The sequence below is a fragment of the Oryctolagus cuniculus genome, chromosome 3 (assembly GCF_051225735.1).
Source record: "Oryctolagus cuniculus isolate XC-2025 breed Fujian yellow rabbit chromosome 3, ASM5122573v1, whole genome shotgun sequence".
NCBI lineage: Eukaryota > Metazoa > Chordata > Mammalia > Lagomorpha > Leporidae > Oryctolagus > Oryctolagus cuniculus.
Window position 1 is genome coordinate 64,324,598 of NC_142869.1, and position 16,575 is coordinate 64,341,172.

At 43.0% G+C, this 16,575-nt stretch overlaps 1 long non-coding RNA gene across 11 annotated transcripts in view; it reads right to left on the reverse strand.

The window, feature by feature from the left end:
* Window positions 1–16,575, reverse strand: part of LOC103348788 (uncharacterized) — a 188,506-nt gene that overhangs the window by 15,085 nt on the left and 156,846 nt on the right. The window contains exon 11 of one of the 11 annotated variants that reach the window (XR_016230771.1): window positions 8,365–10,040. The exons of the other annotated variants lie outside the window; for them this stretch is intronic. This is a non-coding gene — a long non-coding RNA (uncharacterized LOC103348788). Of the gene's footprint in view, window positions 1–8,364; window positions 10,041–16,575 lie in introns of those variants that run through there. 11 annotated transcript variants of the gene reach the window in all.

Below are 16,575 nucleotides of genomic sequence, written 5' to 3' on the forward strand. Positions count from 1 at the left end.
AAAAAGGAAAGACTGATACACATGATTACATTAAAGCAAATCTTCACACTTCATCCGGATGAGTTATATCAAGCACATTTTGCAGATGCAAAAATTCAGACTTGCAACAATTAAGTATCTTGCCCAACTTTACAATCAGGAAATGTCAGAGATGGGATTTGAACATGTTGAAATTGCAACTCATTACACACTGAGCCACCTAGATGTATATTCACTCCTGACGCATTGAGAAAATCAGAGACGAAAATTTTTCCAGAGTCCACTCATAACTAGGGAATAAAATCTTGTTAATATGGTTAGGTTACTTCTCAATGATTTGATACAGAATGCTGAGCTACAGAAGAGTTTCAAAAGGCACAGGACTCTGGGAAGAAAGAGATTTTGCTAAGTTTTGAGGATAAACCAAAATATGAGAGCACCTTTTTAAATTAATAGGAAAATGTAATTAAAAGAAGAGTTTACTTTGGTATAATTTTTTATAAATCTGTAATTTATACAAGCATAATTCATGTACAATTATATCTAATATATGTATGTATATACATATATGCATACATGTATGCACATACACATATATGTATACATATATGTTATATGTGTAATATATTACATATGATATACATGTATAATGTATGTGTACTTTCTAAGAACTTTTTGAAGATCCTTCATACATGCAAATTTATACCTCTGAATTCATATTCTTTTTATTAGAAATGCTTTGTGATGTTACTTTAGCATTTTTATCTCGTTCTTCGTAGCTCTATGTAGCAAACCACAATTTAAACTCTAAAAACTCAGTTTTAAATACATGAAAGTTGATTCAAAATGTGGGAATGAATAGAGTGTGAGTACAGAAATTTTTAAATAATTTTTATTTATGTAAGTTGAACAAATTTCATGTATTTTATATAAACAGATTTAGGAGCACAGAGACACTTCCCACCCTACCCTACCTCCCACCCACACTCCCAACTACCCTCCTCCTTTCTTTCTTATTCTTTCTTTTAATGTTTACAGTGACAACTTTCAGTTTATTTTATAATCGTAAGCTTAACCTTCCACTATTAATATTTTTTCTCTTTCTCAATATTTGTGAGAGTTCTTCAGATCTTTTAATCCATTATCAGCAAAGACAGTGGCCTGGCTAAATCATTTTAGTGGAAACACTTCACTGGTTGTTGGGTTTACAAAAGCAGAAGGTGTCAACCGATTGAAGGCTTCACTTCTCAGCTGGTGTGCACACAAACTAAGCCATTAGTTACAATCTTTACTTCCTGCCCTTCCCATCAGCTAATTTGTTGGCATTTTCCTTCTTCATTTCCTTGCAAGGCCTAGCCAACAAATATTGAATTTGTCTTTCTGTTCCTTGGGGAAAACATGTTTAAAAGCTTATTAATTTGCTTATTTTTATTCAAAAGGCAGGCAGACAGACATACAGACAGAGAGAAATCCCCCATCTGCTTGTTCAATTCCCACATGCCCATGACAGCCTGCACTGGGCCAGGCTGAAGCCGGGAGCCAGGGTCTCAATCCAGGTCTCCCATGTAGATAGCAGGGACCCAACTGCCTGAGCCATTACCCGCTGCCTCCCAGGTGCACAGTAGCAGGAAGCTGGAATCAAGAGCAAAGCCGCGGCATGAGTTCAGACACGCCGACATGGGATGCAGGCATTCCAAGCACGGTCCTAACCTCAGTGCCAAGCACCAGCGCCATCCTTTGAGAAAACCCTGAAAGTCCATTATGCTTTCTCTCCAGTAGGAGCATGGCTAATTATTGGTCTGTGAGAGCAATGTAACCCACTCATTCTTTTCACAGAGATTTATTAAGCACCTCCTAATGTGCCAAGGACTGCTCCAGTGTTAGGGCCCAGGAAACACAGACAGACAAGTTTTTGCTCTTGCGGACCTTGTACTCTACAGCAGGAGGCAGAGGAAGAGCAGTGAAGAAACACACAGGCAGCTGGTGTCACCGAGCCATTTGTTCTGTAAGATGTTACACCCAGTGATGCGATAATGCCTGAGACAGAGAGGGCTCTTTGGCTTGCAAGGTTAGAAAGGTCCTTGACTGGGATTCCAGGCAGAGGGAACGAGTGCACAAACCTAGATGGGGGAGTGCACTTGGTGTGTAAGAAGACAAAGAGCACGTGGAGTTTGTGGGGAGTGGACTATATTACAATATAACTGACCTCCGAGTCTTCTCTCATTTCCTTGACTGTTGCTTTGTTCACTTATGCTCTACCTTGTTCCCAAAGGGATTTCAAACAGCTCTGCTCTGTAGCGTGTCTATAGATTTGAGAAAAACACAAGTGATTCCTCTAGCAGGTGAAATCAGATTTGCAGCAGGGTATTCGGCTCATCAGTGCAGTAGGCATTCTTCGTTTTTTTTTTTTTTCTTTTGGTAAGGACTCACATGTCTTTGAAATGCCACTTAAGAAATTATTTTTAAGAAAAATTGTGCACTGCATTTAATTTCCAATCAGCAGACCCATATTTCCTAATTAATCATGGCACATGCTATTTACCAAACTCCTGTTAAAACAAATTTCTTTTGTACACATTACAAAGAAATGTTACATAAAATTAAGCACCAAGTAACGACTTTAATTTGTGGTTAGTTAATAATACACAGATGATCACGCGGCTGTAAAGGAGCCGCTTGGGACATTAGCAGATATGCTGGCACAGAAGAATTGAAGCAGGCAGATTGCGAGGCCTTTGGGCTCGGCTTTGGGTGGGGAATGAGGAGGGTGCAGGATTCAGTGGGCAGTTCATGCAGTGGCTTCCAGTATTAGGCAGAAACCTGATGACAGCCTTTCTCCAGAGAAGTCTGACACACTTTCAGGTTTCCCAAATGGTTTGCAAGTTATCTTTTACTTTGTGCTGTGCAAAATGGTTTTACAAAACTTAATGGAATTTGCATTTAGCATGAGATTTACTGAATGACCTTGACTTAGAGTTCCTTTAAGCTTTGCAAGAAACGATAATTGTCCCCAAGTTCTATGAGCCACTTTACTCAGCTAATTTTTTGGTACTTAATGATCCCAAGCTGAAACACTCAGCCTTTAATTTTTGAGAAATGAAAATAAAAGAGTACAGCCCTAATATTTGAAGGAAACCAATGTTACGTCTTTCTGAAAGTACGCAGGCTACACAAGCAATCATATTAAACAGACACACAAATGAAAATTTTTCGTCCTACACAGTAGCAGATGGGTTGGAAACGCCATGGCCCAGCGGCTTTGTGATTAAAATTTGTTTAACCCTCTAGAAAGGAGGAATGGAAGGTTGTTATGAGATGGAAAATAGCTCACCTTTCTCTTACAGAGCAACTCTGCAGATATTTTTCCAATTCTACTTGTTCCCAACTAAAAGCCAGGGGTGTGGGAAAGGAAGGGGTTAGCACAGTGAAAAATTCTTGGTGACCGACTTCAGGATTTCAGTACCCTGAGAAGCACAGACTCTGCTAGGACGTTCAGGGCTCTCACCAGCTCCCAGCGTGACTCTTACTCGTCACTCAATGTGTTCTGCTGCCCCCTTTGCCTTGTGTATGGAATGAGTATCAAAGAACCGTAAATTCCACGGTGACATTTTAGCTTCTTGAAATGATGACAAGTATCCCTGGCATATTTAGCTTGGAGATGACATCAGGGCCTTCATTCCTTCTCTCAGTCTCCAAAGCCAATCTCTTTTCTTAGGAAGCTGGGCTAAGTCACGCCTCACATTCTTACTGACCATGGAACAGGAGGATAGAAACGTGGTCTATCTGACTAAATCTAGGGCAATGTGATAATGCCCTTGCACAAACTGGCACACCCAGCATTACCATGCTAATGATGAGCTGAAAATAAAAAGGAAACAAGGGGCCAGCACTGTGGCATAGCGGGTAAAGCTGCCACCTGCAGTGCAGCATCCTATATGGGTGCCAGTTCGAGTCCTGGCTGCTCCACTTCCAATCCAGCTCTCTGCTATGGCTTGGGAAAGCAGTAGAAGATGGCCCAAGTCCTTGGGCCCCTGCACTCATGTGGGAGACCTGGAAGAACCTCCTGACTCCTGGCTTCAGATCAGCGCAGCTCCGGCCGTTGCGGCCAATTGGGAATGAACCAGTGGATGGAAGTCCTCTCTCTCAGTCTCTCTGTCTCTCTCTCTGCCTCTGCCTCTCTGTAACTCTGTCTTTCAAGCCAATTAATAAATCTTTTTTATTTTCTTTTGGCAGGCAGAGTTAGACAGTGAGTGAGAGAGACAGAGAGAAAGGTCTTCCTTCCGTTGGTTCACCCCCCAAATGGCCGCTACAGCCAGCGTGCTGCGCCAATCCAAAGCCAGGAACCAGGTGCTTCCTCCTGGTCTCCCTTACGGATGCAGGGCCCAAGCACTTGGGCCATCCTCCACTGCTTTCCCGGGCAACAGCAGAGAGCTGGACTGGAAGAGAAGCAACCGGGACAGAATCCGGCACTCTGACCGGGACTAGAACCCAGGGTGCCGGTGCCACAGGCAGAGGATTAGCCTAGTGAGCTGCAGCGCCACCAAAATAAATCTTTTTTTTTTTTTAAAAAGGAAACAAAAGAAAGGAAGCCTCAGAAAGGGATAAATCAACATCTCCAAGGCAATATGATGCTGTGCTGATGTTTTCTGCAAATATTGACTTCGAAGAATTAAACATGTGACTAGAAACAATGTCATTGTCCCAGTGAAAGAGAATTTCTGTTTGGAATGTAGAGCAATGGAGACAAGAGACTACCTACGCATACTGCTGTACCCTCCTCACCTGCAGCAAGGGGCAAGTGTGGTCAAAGTCTTTGCTATTTTTGTTTGTTTAACCTCTGCTCCATCACCAGTAATGGCTACACACACACACACGCGCACAGACACACACACACACACACACAATCCAAGCTGGAAGGAGGAGAGTGGTCGGAAAGTACTTCTGTTCCTTCAACTTCTCTAGAAATAGTTTGGAACAGGAAATAGGTTTGAACACAGGCAACTTGGAAATGGAGGAATAGGGAGACAGGAAGTCCAAGCAATTCAAAGATCATGGAATGTGAGGCAGAGAAAGAAGCAATGCTTTCTTTAAAGGCAAGGCTGCATTGGTTCCCTCACTGAGCAAGCTACGACTATTTAAAAAGAATCTTCTGGGAGCTGCCCAAGAAGCCCAGTGGTAGGCTTTGGTGTGAAATATGTTTACACACGGTCCAGCAATGTGAGGCTTGGGTGTATTCTTCCTTATAAGCATGTTGGAGCAGACTACCTCCTGCAGAATCTTGACTACATCTGATGGCATGTTTACCAACCATCTAGGTAGGAATGGACTGGAATGCCATGACAGATGACTTTATCATCCTGCAGAGACTCAGGCCCTACTCCTACCCCTCAAGCCCCCTCCTCCCTGTACCTGGAGAGGCACACCTCTCTGACTCACAAAAGTTGGGTTTGGCCATGTGACTTGCTTTGTCTAATGGGTCATTGATAGTTAGGATACAAGCAGAGACTAGAAATGTGGTTGTGCCGTGGGGCTGGTCTTTTTTGTAGCTCAGTAACAAGAGAAAAACATGCCATGGCTATCTTGGTGGTCCAAAGATGGTCAAGAGAATATATGGAGCAGATCTGGATCCAATCTGTAGCTTGAAATCAAGTCCAGCTGATCAGAGCCTGAATCAGCCAAACCAAAATAGGTGATTTGTTTGTGTGTTTGCATAGTTTTGTGAGGGGGACCTAGATATGGGGAATGGAAGGCATGGTCTGGCCTCTGTCTGCCACTAATTCTTCTGGACCAAGTAAGGACAGGGAGCCGGGGGAAGGTCAGCCGTGAAGGAGCTATTTTCACGAGAGATCCCTTTGCTAGGCTCCAAAGCAGCTCCTCCGCACAGAACTAGAGTGAGGTCCATGCTGTCCTACTGCTTGGAAGCGCTCAGTCAGTAGTGGGTGCTTGAAGACTGGTGTGCTGGGTAGATGGCACCTGGGTTACAAACACCGCATTCTCACCACGGGCATAATCAGCGGCTGCTTCAGAGAGGTTCCCTCCAGTCTGTCCTGAGCCGAAGGTCCACAGGAGGAGAGCAAGGACGGAGACGGCCTGGCTGCGGGTCTGATGGCTAGGTGTGTGAGCAGGTGAGTCACTTCTTGCACACTCTCAGGACAGCACTGGGAGGGCTCCGGAGGGAGGCCAGAGCAGGGAGGGCACAAAAGAAATCTGAGATAACAATGTTAACGAGAGAGCGTTTGAATACACAAGCTGATGAGGCCACAGAGGCATTCCAGAACTGTGAGTGTGCTTGAAAGGTCTAGTTGGCCCACCATCAATACTTTTTTTTTAATTTAATTTTTTTTAACTTTATTTATTTATTTGAAAGGCAGAGTTAAAGAGAGGCAGAGGCAGAGAGAGAGAGAGGTCTTCCATCTGCCGGCTCACTGATGCTGATCTGTAGCCAGGATCCTGGAGCTTCTTTCTGCTCTCCCACACTGGTGCAGGGGCCAAGGACCTGGGCCATCTTCTACTGCTTTCCCAGGCACATTAGCAGGGAGCTGGATAGGAAGTGGAGCAGCGGGGACTAGAACCAGCGCGCATATGGGATGCCGACACTGCAGGCAGAGGCTTTACCTGTTATGCCACAGTCCCAGCCTCCACCATCAGTACTCGTGAAAGGATCTTGATGATGCTGGGGGAGGCCTCCATCTTCAACCGCAGGGTTAGCCTGGCACATGACCTGGCCTTGGTGGAAGGAGCACACCACCAAGATATTGCCTCCTGAGAAACTCCACTGGGCCATTTCGGGGTTAAAACTCACAGGCTAGAAATGATGCTGCTAAGAAATGTTGGAGAGAGTTCCCAAAAATGTAACTGCCCTATACAAGTAGGTGTATGTTCAGTGTATGTGTGTGTGTGTGTGTGTGTGTGTGAGAGAGAGAGAGAGAGAGAGAGAGAGAGAGAGACTCCAATGAAGGGTGTGAAAACTATCTGTGAGTTATACAAAGGTTCTTTCCTTACCACTGATAGAACCAGTACCTCCTTCTTTCTACATAGTATTCCCAGTGAATTGAAAAATCAGAGAAATTCAGAATCAATGACGTGGAGATGCCTCTTCACAAAGATGGCGACCTAATGATCCCTCAATATTCTATGGCCTGTGCATGGAAAGTGAGTGACATCTACTCCCAACTCAGGGAACTTCTCTGTCCCAAACATGGAGAAGAGGATGTTGTCACACCCTCTCCCCATGATGAGGTAATGAATTCTACCTGCTACTCCTTTCAATTAAAAAAAAATTTGATGAGCACTAGCTTCGGAAGTTAGAATATCTCAGGTTTTAAAAATCCTAAAACAGCTGATTGTCTAAGAAGTCTCATTTTCCTTGGGAAAGCTCTCCCACGAGAGAGAATCTCGGTGTAATAATTGAACTACATAAGACAGAAAATGATATTTACAACATTATGAGTCAGAGCTTCCCATTAAAAACTTTTCACAGAAGGAACTTAAGGGAAAGAGTCACTATTAATGAAGGGAAACATTCATCCATTCAATTACTCATTTATTCAGGCAATAAATATTTGTTGAATGTCTCCTGTGGTTGAAGCCCTGTGTACCATGTTTGACTTTCTGTTCAAGGCCCAGCAGGAGAAAAAACCCTGTGAGACAGCCACTCCCCGCCAATTTATTCTACTCATCCAACTGGTCTGGTGTCAATGGGAAAAAACTGCCAATGGGCAGCTGGCTATGCACCTTCTGGGAGCAAAAGCAGATAATGAATTTAGTTTGGCTAATGAATGAGCCTACATGGCTCCAGTCTGTATGCTGGCTCAAGCAGCTCATGAGCTTATGTTTCAACCTCTCCAGGCATTCCACTGGGAATATGATAGATGGACTGCATGGGCTGTACTCCAGTGCATCCCCAGGAGTAAACACAAAATCCAGTGTTGCTGAGTGGCAAAGCGAAGTGGAAGAGAGGAAGTAAAAGATGAGTAGGAATAAGTGATGTGGTCAGTGGGTCACAGCTAGCAGGAATCCCAACACATTTGCAGCTAGGAATTTAAAACAGGAAGTAGTTCCAGACTACCTCGTAAGTTTCCTCTCAGGTTTAGCCACCTTCGGTCCTCTGAATTGGTTTCCACCTCAAATCCCTAACAGAGTTATTATATATTTAGGAGAGCACATATGTGTTTAAGTGCATGGACACTGAATCCTGGCTCTGTCATTCACCAGCCCTATGGCTCTGGGCAAGGCACTCCACTTAACTGTACTCACTCACTTGATAATTCACAATTGGTTAATTCATTCAGCTAACACTTATCCAGGTACTCTGCTACCACAATAAAATGAAAGATCCACAAGATCTAGCCTCACAAAGCATAACAAACCAGAGAGGGAGGCTAGTCCAACAACAGAACGATTTATTTAAAAAAGTGTGACAAGTAGTAGGAAGAAAACAAACAAGGAGCTGAGCGGGGGGAGAAAAAGGTGCTCGCATTACATAAGGTAATTAGGGAGAACTTTTTGGAGGCACTGTAATCTTGGGACTAATAATACTTTAAGGCATAAAATTGGGCATAATAATGCAATCTCCGTTGGATCATTGTGAGGCTTAATTAGATGATTTGATTTAGTGTCTGACATACAGGAAATGTTCAACAAATATTTGTGGTTATTTTTTTCTATCCAGGACAGAATTTAGCACTTAAAGTACTTAGTATGTAGCACATAACACATGTCTATGTACCTAGTAGAGCCTCCATCAATGTGTGCTGCTGATGGGATATGAAAGTGGTATGGTGGCCAAGTGCCTCCCCTCCTCCCCATCCCTGTGTACAGTCTCTGGCAGCATCAGAGGGCCTAAAATTGCCCTCGTAGGCATATACATATGACAGCAAGGAATCCATCACCCTCCAGACCCCCAGAGTAGGTCCCTGCAGGGCAATACCGCTCCAGGCAGAAATCAAGAGGAACTTGGCGCTGATTTGTGCCGCAGTTGCTCGCAGTATAAACAGAAGCCTCCAGGGCTGTCCACTCAGCACTTCTTTCCAGGCACAGAAAAAAAAATGTTTTTCTTTCTTAAAAGAAAGATGGAAGCAGGGCATTTTCAGTGCAGGCTGCAGCTCTTTATAACATAAACTGCTCGGCCCAGGGGGATTGAAATGGATGAAGCGTATGCAAAGTCATATAATAAATGGGTTTGTGTGGAAAAATGATAAAAGGAATTGCTTGTTTTTGTTTTTCTACCCATAGCAATGTTCATTTGATTTCAACTTGGTCAGTGGTACATGTCTTGTCAATAGTCAATATTTAGGGGTCTCTCAGTGGTGGTAATTTGCTGTTTCTAATATCTTTGTAAAATAAAATTTTGATTGGATATTAATTGTATAAAATTCTAGTACCATCATTTATTAGATGTGAGAAATAAAACTACATTTGCTGGTCCATTGGTAGAACTTAGGAGACATTGCTTCTATCCTCCAGGATGCTGTGTTGGAATTTTTGAAAGAGATGAACCATGGGAAAGAGAAGGAATATAGGCCATGTGGTAGACAATCCCATTCTATGCCTTGACTGCCACATTCAGACTTGCGTGAGCCACGTGTACTCTCTGGGCTTTCTGGCTGTGGTGTTGTGAAGGAGTCACGGGTACATTGTTGGCTGGTGAACTCCCAGCCTTGAAGCCTGGGCTAACTGAGGTTCTGGGTTGCTCCTGAGTCTAGGACTCCTCAAAATCAGCCTGAGAGGGCTCTGACAGCCAATGCGTGAGTTTGTCTTGTATGTGTGGAGCAGTGAGAAGGAGTTCCTGGTTACCTATCTCACCCATCTGCCCATTGTGGTCGAGGGAACTGTAGACAGGGTGGAGACATCTTGACCCAGTGGCTTGAAGAACACGTGTGTGGTCCAAGTTGCACTGAGTGTGGGAGATGGGGAGGCAGAGGGACCAGGTGGGATGCCCACGAGACACAGTTCCGAAGGCTGCCCCGAATCTCTTTCTTCACATGTGTAGTTGCCCTTCTGCATCTGTGAATCCAGGATTCAACCAATCATGGATTTGAGGATATTTGGGAAAACAGCATCTGTAGTGAATATGTACGAAGTTTTTTCTTATAATTATTTCCTAAACAAAGAGTAGCTATTGATATAGCATTTGCACTGTTTTAGGTATTCTGAGGAATCTAGAGGTTATTTAAAGTACATAGTAGGATGTGTACAGGTGATATGCAAATACTGTCATTTTACACAAGGGACGTGAACATCTGAAGAGTTTTGGCATCCTGGAACCAAAACTCACCCTACCACACTCACACACCACAGAATGCTCTACTTCTGCCCATTGGCAGGAGGCGTGCCCTTTTAATGGAGTCCATGCAAGTGGAAGGGCAAGGGCTCAAGCAGTGCATGAACCTTCTGCATAGTCAAATACCTTTCTTTTGAAATACTTGGAATGAAAAGGGTTGACAGAATTTGAGATCCATTCTCATTATCGAAAGAAATTCCAACATTTATGTTGGTCCAAGAAAAATAAAAGAAGAGCTCTTAGATTCTTTAAGGATAATTTCAACTGTTGTAAATTTTTGAATGGCTGTAAAAAATGGTTTTAAGTTTTTTATCACCTACTTGGGCAGACAAAGTTTCTCATCAATGGTGACTATCAAGAATTTGAAGAGGTCATTAAAAAGACTTGATCAGGACTTGCTTGTAGCCATTTCAAACATAAACTTGGTATAAAATAGTTATGTGCATGAAAGCAAGCTGAACTTTCTCATTAAAAATTCTGGAAAAGATTTTATTTTGGGCTTTTATACAAATTCAATATTTAATACCCATCTCTAATGCTCTGTATTTTATTTTTATTATCATCATAATAAAATATAAAGAAAATGCACTAAATGTTTTCACCTAGCTCATATAGATGTCCCTAAGTCCCCTCCAGTTTATTCCAGTATGGAGTACAAATATTATTACATTACCCCTTATCTGCTAGTAGACATCAGAACACCTACATGATCATGCTGGATTAATGTCTTAGTCCAGTTTGTGCTGCTATACCAGGATACCTGAGCCCAGGTCATTTACAAAAAACAGAAATGTATTTTGTAGGGCCTAGTTCTCTGCCTCCAAGTTGATACATTGAATGCTGGGTCCAATGGAGGGGAGGAGAGCTTTGTCCTCACATGTCTGAAAGATAGAAGAGTTAAAACTCACTGCTACAAGCCCATTTCATAGCAGCATTAATCCACTGATGAAGACTCAACGTCTTCAAGAGAGCTCACCTCCCAACACTGTTGCTTTGAGGATTAAATTTCGAGCACATGAATTTTGGAGTGGACATATTCTAATCATAGAAGCATTTATTTCTTATGAGAGTACATTAGTAATTGATTGGTGGTTTTTGAATAACTTTAATGCAAAATGGTCTTTCTATAAACCAAAGAAGCTTGGTATGAATCATACAGATAATGGAACTGGGTATCTTTGTGAACAAAACATTCTCCAGCAAAGAAACTTTAACTAGGATCTGATTCCAAAGACCTCAAGGTATTACGCTAATGCCACAAACATATTTGCCCGAGTTAAAATTTTTGCAAACATTTCCCTTGTTACTTTAAGTTTATCCACTTTAATGAAGCTATGGATAGCAACCTTTTCCTTTGCATTCAGAGGTCAGAGACCATGCCCATGTGGACCATTTTTAAATCAAGACGACTGCCTATTCATTTCTAGCCATCTCTTTTCACCTTTGGAAACACTGCTCAGATTGAAAGGGAGGCCAAGGATCTAAAAGGCAACCACTAGCTTTTAAACAAGTGGTTTTGAGCCAGAATCCTACATTACTTGCCTTCTCCTCTCCAGCCCTCCCTACCCTCCAATGAGCAGACACAGATTTTTTTTTAACCAAATAAGTGATCTAGACACATTCAATAGCCAAGGGTAGGGAAAAAAACTCTACCACAAGCCCTAAAATTAACAGTTTAGGAAAAGGTCTGGAAAAGCAAATTTAGGAATATCAGAAAAATATGAAGCATTGAAGCTTCCATTTCAAAAGAAAGGTTTAAAATAACAGTGTGCATTATCCAATCAGATATGGGCAGCTTGGGCACAGGCCATTGAATACGTGAGTGCATGATTCTTAACTGTTTGCAGGCACTCCTAAAATTAGAAATGCATGTAGCCTGCAGATATCTGAGAAGTAGAAAAAAAGCTGAATTGTGTATCATGATCCTCAGACAGCCCCTCCTGAGAGATGTAGCCTGCCTGTCTTTCTAAAAAGGTTCAGCATCAAAAGTTAACTAAAGAAATGATCTAATGTCAGCTTATTTATTCTAAGGATTAGTGTCAACATCACACAAAACAGGCGCGGTGGGATGGAAGCAAGAGATTAGGGTTTGGTTTTTGGGTAAGGAAGACAAAGTGAAAGACAAGGATTAGTAAAGATTTTAAAACAATGGGGTCTCTTGGGTTTCAGCAGGAATTCAAGTTGCATAAATGTACCATTTAGTAAAGATGAAAGACATCATAGCAAACAGTCTGTAAAATCTAAGAGCTTGTATTGTAAAACCATAGGAAGGAAATCACATTTACTAAGCTCCGTATGTGGGGCACTGAGATAGCTGCATTTGCTTCCCACAAGCTAAGTGTAACTTACCAATATTTCCCCTTCTAAATCAACAAGGAGACTAGGACTAGCGAAAAAGTTAAGAAATTTGTCACAGGACATGCATTTAGTAAATTAGCAAAACGTGGCATGTTCAGACTTGAGATTGATTTGAGACTTAAATGTTATGTGTCTCTTGGCTTACTTGAAAGGATACTCTCCAGCATCACAATATCTTCCCTATTGGCTCCACTGAATCCCACAGTTTCAGTTATAGTCCTTAAACTCTTCAAGATTTCCCATGTACGTTCAATTTCTGAGGATGCAGGGGATCGTAAGTGGTTTCCAGGCACTTATTCAAAAGGAACGTATTGCTTAGTGAGCTCTGCCAGGAAGCCAAGTCAGGTCCCAAAGGGGTGGGTGTCTCAGTGATGAGAGTGCCTCCTCAGGGTCCCGTCGCTAGCAAGGGGCCAAACCTCTACAATACTCTTTTATTACACTATTTGGCCACATAATCTTTGGCTGACCCTTCATAAGACAAACTTGTCGTATTTGTACAGAGAACATTGAGAGATAATTCACTCTTTCCTCTCACAGGACTCATCAGAATTTGATGGTTTTTTTATGGATAGATTACAAAAGTTCCTTTGCGCTTTAGACTTACACATAAATACCCTATTTGTGAATTTCTCTGTAGTTACATTCCCAGATGATCCAAAGAGATAGGAAAAAGGGCGATTCTGAAAATGAACCATTTACTTCATAATTTGTCCAGGGTCAGCTAATGAAGATTCATGGCACGGCTGGAAAAACTTAAAATTCAAGGTGCTTTTCCAAGGCCCAGGTGTCACCTGCAGGAGAAAGCAGCGAACCCAGCAAGGAGACAAATAATACTGCCCCAGCCTGGGGGCACCACTGCCCTTGCCTCTGATGCTTCTGGGCTCTGCAAAACCTCACCATCTGCCTGGCCCTTACACACAACCTGTTGGGAATCACCTTAGCATCCTGACCCATCCCTGCCTCCAACAGCAGGAATCTAAACCAGGCCCACTTTTACTACTCTGACCCAAGTCTCAGATTCTCTCTACTTCCAGATCAGGGCTGGTAAGGAAGCAGACAGTGAGGAGCTGTCCCCAGCCGGGTCAGAAGATGGGCAAGCTCAAAAGCCCAGGCCCTGGGGCAAGCATTGGGTGCAGTAGTTAAGACACACTGGGGCTCCCATATCCTATACTGGAGTTTCTAGTTTGAGTCTTAGCTCCCCTGCTTTAGGTCCCGCTTCCTGCTTATGTGCACCCTGGAGTCAGAAGCTGATGTCTCAAGTGCTTGGGTCCCTACCAGCTACATGGGAGACCTAGATAGAATTCCCTTCTCCTGGCTTCAGGCTGGCCCAGCCCCAGTTGTTGTGGGCATTTGGAAAATGAATGAGCAGATGGAAGATCTTTCTCTGTTTCTGTTTCTGTCTCTATCTCTGTCTCTGTCTCTCTCTGCCTTTCAAATAAAAATGAAAATAAATTTAAAATTAAATAAAGGCTTTGGCTTCAGGCAAGAAATTGCTGAGGAATTTATAGATACGGCATTGCCAATAAAAGGCTTAAAGTGAAAAGTCACTTTGAAACCATCAATAATAACCACATTTTGATCAACCATGCTAGTGGAAAGACTGAATTACTTTTTTCCCCTCTCTCTAGGAAAATTACAAAATCGTTATACTATAAAGAAGCAATCAAAGAGTATGAAGGCAAAAATGTAGGGAAACAAGCATTCTAGAACTGCATCAGGCAATTAATTATTAAAAATACATTTTATTTTTCTGGGTATTTTTGGAAATTGTGATATTTGTCAGTTCTATAAAATTTTTGATTTGATGTGATTATTCATTCAAAATAAATTTCTCCATTCATGCCTGATTTTGAGTTCATGGTTTGATTTCTTTTTCTTAAGCATGCCAACAGGCTTATACTTGAGATCCTACAGACCTGGGGCTAACCCTGGAAGTCGTGCTGGGATATTAAAAGTCATGCCCATCGGCCGGCGCCGCGGCTCACTAGGCTAATCCTCCACCTTGCGGCGCCGGCACACGGGGTTCTAGTCCCGGTTGGGGCGCCGGTTCTGTCCCGGTTGCCCCTCTTCCAGGCCAGCTCTCTGCTGTGGCCAGGGAGTGCAGTGGAGGATGGCCCAAGTGCTTGGGCCCTGCATTCCATGGGAGACCAGGATAAGTACCTGGCTCCTGCCATCGGATCGGCGCCGTGTGCCGGTTGCAGTGCGCCAGCTGCGGCGGCCATTGAAGGGTGAACCAATGGCAAAAGGAAGACCTTTCTCTCTGTCTCTCTCTCTCACTGTCCACTCTGCCTGTCAAAAAAAAAAAAAAAAAAAGTCATGCCCAGCACCCTGTGTCCCTGCCATAGCCATAGGGATGTTAGGGAAAGGTGCCTGGTTCCGTTTCCTGGAAAGAGCGGTGGAGCAGAGTGGGACTCCCACTGCATTTCCACATTAGCCTGGCACAATTATGAGCTTCCAGGCAGGAGGCTGTGATGCTCAGTAGAAGGGGATTCTAAAAAAACAAACAAAAAAACCAGCAACTGCTCATCTCGCAGGAATGTCTGGCAAGAGGTATTCTAACATAGATGTTCAACTCTTTATAGAAGGCAGCCAACAAAACGGGAAACAGGCATTGCTCTCCCTTTTTGCATTTGTCCCTGGCTCACAGCAAACTGCCAACACTTACGGGTCGCATCTTGGTTCCTCTGTATCACTTTAATATACGATTTCCTCACCACCCTTAGACAAATGGAAAACCATATGTCCCTTTCTAAATTTCCTCAAACTCTGATTGGTAGTGTTGGTGACTCTCTCTCTCTCTCTCTCTCTCTCTCTCTCTTATATGGAAGAAATAGAAGCACTCATTCCCTCTGGCTCCCCCACATCCATCTTTTTCTTCCTCTCCGTTTGCTTGTTGGGCTCTCACCCCCTCCGTAGCTCAGTGTCACTGTCCTCTCCTTCCTGTCTGACACTGACCTGGCCATCACCCTCCTCCAGTTGTCCAGAGGCTCGTGACAATATCCTGGAAGTGAGCTGACATTGCTCTGCTCTGGACTGAGCAAGAAGGTGATGGAGGACTAACAGCAGATGGGCCTTGTTCAGATATGCGCAAGGTCCCTTAGTGACTGGGCAGTAACTGGTCTTCCGATACACAAAGCAGGCACACATCATGTTCTTCTCCACACCCTCACCCTACCCTGAGCTGTCTTTGGCTTTTGAAATACGCAGCAAATGAGCAAATGAAAACAGGGAAATAATCCATAAAGTCAATGGCTAATCAGTTACACTTAAATATCTAAGAAAAGAGAACCAGACTCTCAAAGGTGTCATCCACCAACACGCAGAGCAGTGAGTTGGTCCCATTTGGAAATTTTCTGCGTCTCTATAAATTTGTTACTCAAGGTAAATCACCAGTCTATCTAGCCACATTTGTTAACAATGCATGTAACTCTTAACGGCATCTCCAAAGCATACTTACTCTCAATTTCGCTTCTCATTCGTTTTTATGATGCTAGAGAAATTCAGATTATATAGGCTTTCTTTGTGCTGAGATGGTAATTTTATATCACTGTAGATTAATAGCATTTTTAGTGATATTTGGTATCACTCATTTGTCTCCTGTGGTCGTAAAGATATATATTTTTTCTAATTTGGCTTTGCCAACAAATAAAAAATAAGAGTCTTTTTCTGTTGAATGAGCGAAAAAGTCATTCTGATCATGAAGAATTATTCTCTTTTAACATACCCACACTCCACCATATAATTGTTTTTGTTATTGCAGCAATACGGTTTCCAGAAGAATGTGCGTGTATGCGTGCCTGCGTGCACGTGCCGAGTTTGGCCTGCAGAAGAATTTCTCCTAGCCTCTACTTGATCTTCACTTTGCATTCTGATTACTGAGTGCCCAGCGTATTTATTCAGAGCCTGTTCAACCAGGAACCCTTGCTTCGGAAGACTTCAACTTCCCCTTCCTTCCC